A 10,740-nucleotide genomic window follows, 5' to 3' on the forward strand; every position below is an offset into this window, starting at 1 on the left:
ACCAATTGTAGTCCCTTCCCTCATCACCTCCTGATCCCACCCTCCCTCCATCATCCCCTCTCCCCTCTCCCCTAGCCCTGAGAAATGGGGGGCCCTCCTCCCCTCAGCTCATCAAATCTCATCTGTACTACCTGTATCCTTGGGAGCCTTTGAATGTATCTTTGCCTTATGATGTGGCTACATATCTGTGGGGGCCAGGGAGTGGAATGTGGTGCTTTGAGTATAAGTGCCCCCATAGATTCATAGGGAATAGCAGTATTAGGAAGTGTGGCATTGTTTGAGTACATGTGGCATTGTTAGGGGAAGTGTGTCACTTTCTCTTCTTGCTGCCTGCAGATCCAGATGGAGAGCTCTCAGCTCCTTCTTCAAAATAATTCGGGAGAAACACAGTTTATCTCATAACATTTTCTAAAATGATAGCAAGGTTGACTCACCCAGAACTCATAAGAAATAAAAAGAGAAATTCGGCCATTCCATTGTGCCTACCAAATCTCTTCAGATCCTGCAGATATGTGTGGGCAGGACCAGGAGTTCTTTTTTCCTAAACGTTTGCTCTGAGCCTCTGCTCATGCTCCAATTTTCTAGCACATGTTACTACCATGACACTAGCTTTTTTTCTCTTCACAGCTCTTATTTTGCATGGGACTCTGCACTGAAATTTTTATGTCATATAAAGATATATATATATATATATATTGTATTTATCTTTATAATATATTATATGTAATATATTACACAATACACACACACACACACACACACACACACACACACACACACACACACACACACATATAATATCCTTAGGTATTGCCTCCCAGATGCTCTTCCTCTGCTCCTCTGTCTCTTGGCCCCTGCTTGCTTTGGCAGCTCTGGTCCTCCTATCTCTGTTACCACATAGCTTCCCATTACCAACCAAGACTTTGGATTTCTATTTTCACCCTAGTCTATCTCACCCAAAAACTGCATGGAGTTCAGCTTATTGCAGAAATACACGTTTTCCCCCGTTATCTTTTTAGAAGGAATGAAGACAACACCATTTCCTCTGCCTGAAAAAAAACAGCTATTTTTTACATAAAAGAGAATAAATTCATGCTGAAGATGTATCACTATACATAGCTTTTGTGTATGTATGTGTACATGTTCATATGTGTATATGTACATGTAACTTCATGTATGTAGAGGTGGAAACCAGAGGACCACCTCAGATACCACTCCTGAGGTGTCATTCATCTTTTTATTTCATTTAAATTTTTTTCATACAGTATATTTTCATCATATCCTTTCCTCTCCTCCAACTGCTCCCAGATCCTTCCCACCTCTCTAGCTGCCCAACTTCATGTTCTTCCTCTCTCTCAAAATACACCCCCAAGACAAAACACAAAACAATGACAACAAAAATCAATAGGACAAAAAATGCCAAATCAACACAGAAGTTCATACATGCATAAACATGGAGTCCACTTTATGTTGACCAACTCCTCCTGGGCATGAAGCCTGCCTGACAGTAGACTTGATATGCCAGTGACATTCCAGTGGAGAAAACTGGTGTCCCCTTTTCCAACAGGTATCAATTGCAAATAGCTTCCGGGTTAGGGGTATGACTCTATGTCCACTTCCCATCCTCAGTGCTGGGATTCTGTGGTTTGAAGCTGTGCAGGTCTGTGTATGTTGGTACAGTCCCTCACTCTCATCAGAGCAGCTTCTTCTCAAAGAAGATCATTAACACAGAGACCCACAGCTGGACAATGCACAGAGAGTGAGAGGGTTTGGAGCACACAACCCTAAGTGAGGTGTCTTCCTCAAACCCCTTCCTTCAAGGGCCAGGAATCTATGCAGAAGAGGAGACATAAAGATGATTTTTTTTTAAAGGCAGAGAGGATTGTTGGTTCCATGGAAACAGCATGCTCCAGACAGAACAGTGAAGTGACTGAGGTGGCACCTTCTTGTCCAGATGTACTTCTTATCCAGTGTCTATTTTGTGTATGCTCAGGTGACTTCCAGCCCATCAGTCATGTCCACCTTGACAACATGCTCCCTGACCATGATAAATAATGAAAATATTCTGAATGTATAGCCAAAACAGAGTCTCCTGAACTACACCTAACAATGATGACATTGTGATTTTTACCTTTATAAATGTTATGCCTTTGAACTTTGGTGCCAAGAGTTTTCCCAAAGTACTAGCCTGTTCTGGGTCACTAGTTAATTGAAAAAAAAAACCTCTCTTTAGTCTTATATGCTTGGTAGTCAGGAACTTTCTCACCTGGAAGCAGATGATATGCATATGAACTCAGAAAGACTGTGGCAGCACACGCAAACCTGTCTTTTGTTGTTTGCTGTTGTTATTTGAGGCAGGGTCTCTCACTGGACACAGCAATTTGCCTGTCTCTGCTTCCTCAGTGCTGGGTTTGTAAGCACATGCTACCACACCCAGCTTTTTAAACCTAGTTTCTAGTAATTAAAGTCAGGCCCTAGTACTTGGAAAGCAACTACTTTACTGAGTGAACTATCTCTCCAGCCCTATAATTATTCTATTAAATAGACTTTGGCTGTTTGAAGAGTCCTGGAGCAGAAAACGCCTCCAGTCAGTCTTCTGATCTAATAACCCAGATAAAAGAAGAAAAAGAATTAGGTATAGGGGGATAGTATGGGTTTTTTTTTTGTTTTATTCACTAGTTTTCAAGATATAGATATCTCTATCCCCAAAGCAATGAACATCAATAAGAATAGTTTGCCTTTTAAGTTCCTAAAACCTTTGCTTCACAAGGAACAGAGATCATTTATTATAGAGGAACAAGATATGACATCATATTGTCAATTATAAAGAAAACTGAATACCTACTAACACAAGCTGTTGATTTGGGGAAATCTATCAGAGCAATAGAACAATATGTTTCTGTTATATATATATATATATGGGTATGTTCCTCATGTCACTATGGTCAGATTAAGATCAAACTTTTGTGCTATTAACACAAAAGATTAACATTTGTGCTATTTAAGTATTATAGTAATGGCTATTTTTGCATTTAGTAGAAGATGACATGATTACATATGAAAAAATATGAGTAATAATAATCTTGAATCTAAAAGCAACCTCTGATAATTAAACAGATAAACTCATTTCACTTTGTATGGCATATGCCACACACAAAACAAATAACTATTAAGAGAATTTAGCAGCTAAAACACATGTAAATTCAAAAAACATATTGTGGATTGTTCTCATAGGCATTAAAGTTTTAGTCTGTATGAAAGACAACCTAACTGGGCTTGGCCAGTTTTTTGTTTGTTGTTTATTTGTTCTGTTTTTTCTTTGGTTGGTTGGTTGGTTTGGTTTGGGGTTTTTTTGGTTGTTGCTGTTGGTTGTTGTTATTGTTGTTGTAGCTTTTGTCTTATTCAAGACAGGGTTTCTCTGCAGAGCCTTGCCTGTCCTGGACTCACTTTGTAAATCTGCCTGTCTCTGCCTCCCTGAGTGCTGGGATTAAGGGAGAGTGCCTCCACCACTCATCCTTGGCCAGTTTTTTAAAAGAAAAATGCAACAAAATAGACTACCAGTGCCAAGGCACTGATCTAACAGTGACAGTAAGGGAATGAAGAAAGGGCAGACATACAAACACATGGCACATGGACAGAGAAGCTAGGGTAGGGTGGTCTGGGCTCAGCATGTTTATTACATACAGTTGAATAGGGAGATGAGTTTATTTTATACAGTTGGACAAGAAGAAAAGGTTGCTACATACAGATGAACAAGAATGCAGGGTTACTGCACACACACAAAGAAGGAAGCAGGGTAATTACCTAGAGCTCAACAGGGTGGCAGGTTCAGCTAAGTTTGTTGGGAGCAGTTTCTTCAGGGAACCAGTCCTCAGGTCATAAACTTCCAAGGATCAAGCTATAATGGACATTTTCTGCACACACTCCCAACATCTGTATATGCACTCAAAGAAGGCTTAGCTACTACCCATCTGAGCCTCACCTAGGAAAGCTTTACCACTCCATGAGGCAGAGGCATTGGTCCTAGACATGACCATACCCACATCAGACAATATACCCACTCACTCAGGACCTCACTCACACCCTACAATTGAAGATGTAATAAAAAACACAAAATGTGTAACATAATCTCCATAAAGCAACAATGAAAAATGCATGCTTTCTACTTGAAAGCTAGGTATTGATTCCCAGAAAATAAGAGTCCACACCCCAAAAGAGTCACCATTTCTCAGCAGAACAAATTTCTAATAACTTTTACATTGAACACAGATGGTTTGTATTTGATTTGTGTCATCAGATTGTAGACAACTTTCCCTCATTGGTGCTTAGACCACAGTGTTTTGATGGCTGGAGCTAGTTATGAGAGTAAAGCATGGATACTAGAAAAAGAAACTACTCATTAGCTGTATACGTATGGTAATGGGTCTTTTTAGGACATTGAATAATGCAATGATATGTGACACTTGCCGTCTAAAAGTTAGTGTTAATAATTAAGGAATCACGACAGTTTAATTACCAAAACTCCAAGCCTGTTGCAGAGGAAGAGATTTTTTTTAAAAAATCTGACATCTTGGTGCTGGGCTGGCCTATAGTGGGATCAGGGGGAGGGCAGCCATATTCTCTTCGCTGGCTGACAGCATGCCTTCTTACCTCACCCCTGTGAGCCTTTGGCATCTCTTAGAATTTTTAGCAGGAAAGAGCATGGGGAGAGGCGGGAAGGAATGGGGAGAAAGGGTCCTATCTGCACAGCACGAGTGGAATTGGACACCGCTCTGTGGTTTTCCAGATGCACAGCGAGAGCCATGTCTACTGAGAAGTGTTTTTCAAGAGGTTTCCTGACACTGCCTCACACACACACAAAAAAATTGCAGCTTTCTCATTAAGAGCAAAAGCCTCATAGCTTTCTCCAAACACTGAGTCTATGTTTGTGCTTTTAGTTTCCCATTTCCCAGAGAGTCTGTGGGGAGGAACTCATCTTTATAACCTTGTAGGTCGTGGGAACTAAAGCTGCATGAATGCACTTCTACGACATGAGTCCTCTGAAACCTACTGATTTATTTCTTGGCAAAATGTGACTCTTGTTCTTCATATTTCAGGTGAAGCTGAACAAGTAAGTTCCACTTTGATGGAACAAATGAAATGCAGATATAGAAATGTATGGGGAACACCACCGACCAAGTCAAGGAACAATCAGGTTAAGAAGAAACATTTGAGGAAAGCTTTGAGAGAGCAGAAATTTTGTTTCTGGAATATTTGGTAGAAAGGTTTGCATCTATACTGGTAGTCAGATACAGAATAGCAACTTCTCGGAGCAGAAGGACTGAGCAATGAGGAGCTGAGAGACAAGAAGCCCAGTGGTTTGCCTAGCCAGTCACATAGATCACATTGTGAAAGACAGGGGCCATCGTGGTGAAGAGAAAACAATAGCTGACGATGCATAACTGCCTCGTTTGGGGTCTGCCTCTTCCTATGGGCAGAGTTCCACAGAAAGAGACAGTTTCATTTTGGTGTGGTGATGGGGAAATGAAGGGAAGAAGATATGTTCTTACAGAAGAATTGGGCCAGAATTATTGTCTGGCTGAAGATGTTCTGAAGATGGATGATTTTATAAAACTATTTCGAAGTCTTGCTGAAAGCCCACACTGTTTTCTGAAATCCAGCAAATAGATCCATCCAAGATGCCCTTGAGAGAAGTGATGGAGTGTATCACTCAAATGTCTTTAAGTCTGATTGAACAGAATGCTTGTGACATTTTCTTGGTGAAAAGATAGATAGCCTAATCCCCAAAGGTCCCTCCTGCTGCTAATTGCTGGATTAACACACTCTTGCTCATATCTCCTTGTATTTTCTAACAATTGTGTAGCTCTCTACTAGTGAAAAAAAAGTTACAAGGAGATTGAAAGTAATTACAGTGTATATTTTTTTTGCCTAGAATATATAATCAATTTCATTTATTTCTCAAGTAAAACATTCACTGCAGGTTCAATCTTTGAAAGACAACTTGATTATCTGTTCCATGGAGCAAGTCAGGAGATATCATTCTCAGTCCTCAATCATAACTTCCTATTATGAAATGTTTATGCCCTAATCATTTTCCTATTCAACACGGAGCTGATTAACACATAACTTCGAATGTGTGTGTTTTGTGAAAAACCATCTACACAGGCTGCATGTGCTGTCGTTGGAAATAAATTGCTGTACTTAGCTCCTTTGCTCATATTTTTTTTTCTTTTCTAGAGCCAGATTATAGCCTGAATGTTTTAGACAATGTGCATTATTGCAGAGTTCTAAGTACTCTTTGGAGGGAGGCTAAATAAGTTACTACATAGATTTATTTTCACGGTATTCTTGGGGACAAAAAGGAGAGAAACTATTCATGATGACAAATAAACATGTATATTCTTTTCTGAAAGTCATCTTATATTGACCTGACACTACCACAAACTGCCCGAGTTTTCACATGTGAACATTGTTCTATAAAAGTATGAATGAAGAAAAAGAAACTGATTTTCAAGTAGACAGTAATTGCTAATGGATAAAGAACTTGGTCAGTGTATGCTCTAGGCATGTAGCACATGTATAATAATTCACATTTTTTAAAAAGCCCTCTGAACTAAATTAATGTCAGTGTAGATGACTTATATCATGCCAGGCTCTCTTGACCTGGGTTCATATTTGGGTAATAAACATATTGTGAAAACCACATGCATGCATGCTATCAGTCAAAGTCCTGAAATACCAGCCTGAAAACAACATGCTTGTGATGTTTCCAGAAACTCCCAATGTTCACTCTGTAGGATACTGTACTGGGATTGTGACCCCTGCACTTTATGCTTTAGCTGAAACTAGCATAGCCTTCTTCCACAGCACCAGCTCTGACTGTACTAGCACAGCCTTCTTCCACAGCACCAGCTCTGACTGTACTAACACAGCCTTCTTCCACAGCACCAGCTCTGACTGTACTAACACAGCCTTCTTCCACAGCACCAGCTCTGACTGTACTAGCACAGCTTCTACCATAGCACCAGCTCTGACTGTACTAGCACAGCCTTCTTCCATAGCACCAGCTCTGACTGTACTAGCACAGCTTCTACCATAGCACCAGCTCTGATTGTACTAGCACAGCCTTCTTCCATAGCACCAGGTCTGACTGTACCTGGCGGTACCATTTTCTTCCTTTTGCTTTCAGTACTTCCATTTTGTATTAATTTTTATAATGGCCACATGTCTTTTCATTCTCTTAAGAATTCTCACTCTGTATAAGCAATGCCTTGGTCAACGCCTTGTTGTGTAGCAATTTCCTCTCCATTGAAAAATTCTTTTAGGTTTAGGAAATAAACAACACTTATAGGTCTGAGGAAGTGCCTGAAACTTAACTTATAAGATTTTTGTTTCTTTTTCGAGACATGGTTTCTCTGTGTGGACTTGCTGTCCTGGACTCACTCTGTAGACCAGGCTCGCCTGGATCTCACAGAGATCTGCCTCCTGAGTGCTGGGTTTAAAGGTGTGTGCCACCACACCCAGCATGATTCCTGTAAGACCGGTTCTCATGGTTATGCAAGCAACAACAATTGCTGGAGAGGTATGATTCACCGGCCAGTGGCTGGCAGTAGCCTGGGTTCTCTGTGCAGGCGCTGCTGCTGCTTGCTTCCAGAATGGATGGACCTGAAGATCAAAGGTCCCATTTCTGTCTAATTTCTTCAGGCCTTAGAATGAATTTCCAAGTATCAGATGGCAGTGGAAACTCAGGCATTCCAAAGGACTGTGGTAATACTAAAGTGTTACAGCCCCTTGGTTAAGTTGTACCTGTCGAGGCTAATGAAGGCCTTGTGGGTGCTTTGCTGGAAGGTCATCAAGCTATGGACAGTCTAGAAAGTCAAAGCAGCTGGGAAGGTAGCTGATTGATTGGCAGCCAGGTTTGGATGTCTTGTGGCAATTATCCAGGGAAAAGGGGAGCCCTCCCTTCCTCAGAATAAATGGAGTCTCAGACAGTCATGGTGAAGGAACAGTGGGAACACTAAAGACAGACAGAGAGAGAGAGACAGAGAGAGAGAGAGAGAGAGAGAGAGAGAGAGAGAGAGAGAGAGAGAGAGGGAGACAGAGAGAGACAGAGAGACATTAGGCACTGGGAGAGGTACCAAGGGTGAAAGTGTATGACTCGCTAGGGCCAGAGGTGCTAGGAATGTTTATTCTAAGTGTAGCAAAACAGCCCTATCATAAGAGGGGAAAGCAGTACTTAATTATCCTATGGGTGAGGGAAAATATCCAGGAAAAGTCAAAGGTCATTGGTTGAAAGCCAAGACACCAAGATATCTTATTAGCATAGGGTGGGTGTCTTCACTCCCCAGGTGCTTGCTGAACAGGTTTCTTATCAGGAAAGAGCTAGGTCCCTGCTGCCTATGTGACATTCTTTAGAGTTTCTAGGATTCAGGTAGAGCAGGGACAGCATGGTCCCTGCTGACAAAGGGAGTCAGCTGCTGTATACCAAGCTCAGAGGCTTCCCAGAAGCACCAGACTTTGATCTTTCCAGAAGAGCCTCACAGAGAGGGGGCTCCAACAGCAGTACAGCTTCCTAGTCAGGAGGGGAGCTGGAGGGAGGCCTCCATGAGCCATTGCCTATGCTGGGCATGGGCTTTCCTCCTCAGTGAATATTTTAGTATGTGGTATATACCACCTATTTTCTTCTGAGATATCTTTGATCTAGAAATTTTGTGCAAATTGATGTGTTATTGAGGCATGGTCTTTACTAAAAAGTGATCTAGATGAGCTATTGCCTTAGGGTCCCATGTTTCAGAATGTTAAGACACTTTTGCTAGGCTATTCAGGGTCCTCAAACAGTTTTTATCCCCTTGGAAACTAAACGATTAGCCCAATACTCTGGGAAGCCTCAATGATCAGTTCAGAGCCCTTGATTGGATCTTTCATCATCTAACATGTCCTTGTGGTGACCTGTGCCTGGTATTGACAAGCCCATGTATCCTCACTCTGTACTCACTAAAGTCAAGACCTCCACTTCCGTAGTTCAGACCAACTTTAGACACATTCCTAGAGGTGCCTCGATTTATGAAATCTGGTTTTCTGCTTTAGAAGTCTCTGTTTAATTACCTCTTTCCCTAGAGTATTTCCCTAACTTGCCTGACCCTCTAAGGCAGAGCACCTTTGCCACCAAAACACGTCTAACTTGCCCTTATCACATCTGCTCCCCTGGTCTTCCCCACTAGCACTGCATACATGGTAAAACACAGGGTGTCTACAGCTCTGTGTACCACTTTGAAGAACAGATTGTTGTGGCCCATTTCTTCCGTTTTCTTCAGTGACCTGGGACCCCATGGGAGTGGGAACTATGTCATCACTAGGTCCCCAAAGTTTAGCACGGTGCCCATCAGAGAATATACGTGAATAGATGAGCTTCCTATTACTACTGACGTTGTATAGATTGCTCATTAGCATATAACAGCTTCCAGGTAGATGCTGGGCCTTCTAAGAAAGCTTTTCTGGGGGCTAAGATGATGACTGGGGTCAGCATGAAAAACTGTCTATATACATCCAAGCCCAGATCCAGGTGGGTCCCCAGAGGGTGGAGCAGCCTTTTAAAGTCAGCCATGTTTCCTATCCCAGGAATTGCTCCATTGACGTGAGAGAATCGCATCAATATTTAGATCAGCAGATACAAAACAGAATGTGCATACAACAAATAATAAAGTAATATGTTGACCATTATTATCCAATTCTCCACCAAGTTTTGTTAGTGTTGCAGTTAGGATGGACCAAATTATACATGGATTGTGTCCTTTTTCTGTTTTCTGTGAAGTACCGTCAATGAGAGGATTGAGAATGTTGGTCAGTTGATGTCTCTAGAAAGCCAAACAAATGCTGAAACCAGAATTTATTCAACTTAAACCCACATCCTAGTTGACTCTTCTAGGTATAATATATTTTAGCGTTCATCAATACATCTGACTCAAAGAAGGTTTGTAGACCTTTAAGATAAGTTGCCTTAACTGGGTTCCATTTGCTATGGAAATTCCCAGGACACAGAGCTTTGAACTGAGGTCGCCACATCCTCTTCCATGCTTAGGTGCCTTGTAACTGTTACTCAGACCCATTCACTTTCAAGTGGAACCATTTACCTACTGACTTCTACAGTTGGGGGCATTGCTGCTGCAGCTAAGTGTAGAAATAGTTGTTTCCCTGGGCTCTGGCCCCACACAGGGTGTCTTGTCCACAGAGAGCTCTTCCCTTTAGGCAGAAGCTATTCCAGGCCATCCTCCAATTCTGCTGGAACTCTTTAGAAACTGGCAGTGGCTCGGGCTTTCAGTGACTGTCACTGTTTCTGGGGGGGGGGGGGGATACATCAAAGGGCCTACCAGAAAGAAGGCTAAGGAAAATGCCGTGTTTACAGTGTAATCCTCCTCCTAACTGTATTAGGTCTCACTAGGCAGATGGTCCATTCACCAGGAATTTGTGTTCCACTCTTGGGTCCCATGTCTCTTGCCATGTCAGGAAGCCTCTTCCTTGTCCACTTGCTACATGTTTTACTAGAGTCCCTTGTAGTTCTTCTCCTCCACCTGAGCTGATACTGTAGCAAAGCTGCCTGAGAGGAGCCACAGCAGCAGGGCGGGATGAGATGGGATCCTTCCCCTGGCTGTGATAAACAGCTGTAGCATGAGCTCTGTATGGTTTCTCCCTCTGTGCAGTCTCCTCTAGGAAGAGCAGACAAGGCAATACAAGGTCCCACAC

The sequence above is a fragment of the Acomys minous genome (assembly GCF_964271855.1).
Source record: "Acomys minous genome assembly, chromosome: 6".
Classification (NCBI taxonomy): Eukaryota; Metazoa; Chordata; class Mammalia; order Rodentia; family Muridae; genus Acomys; species Acomys minous.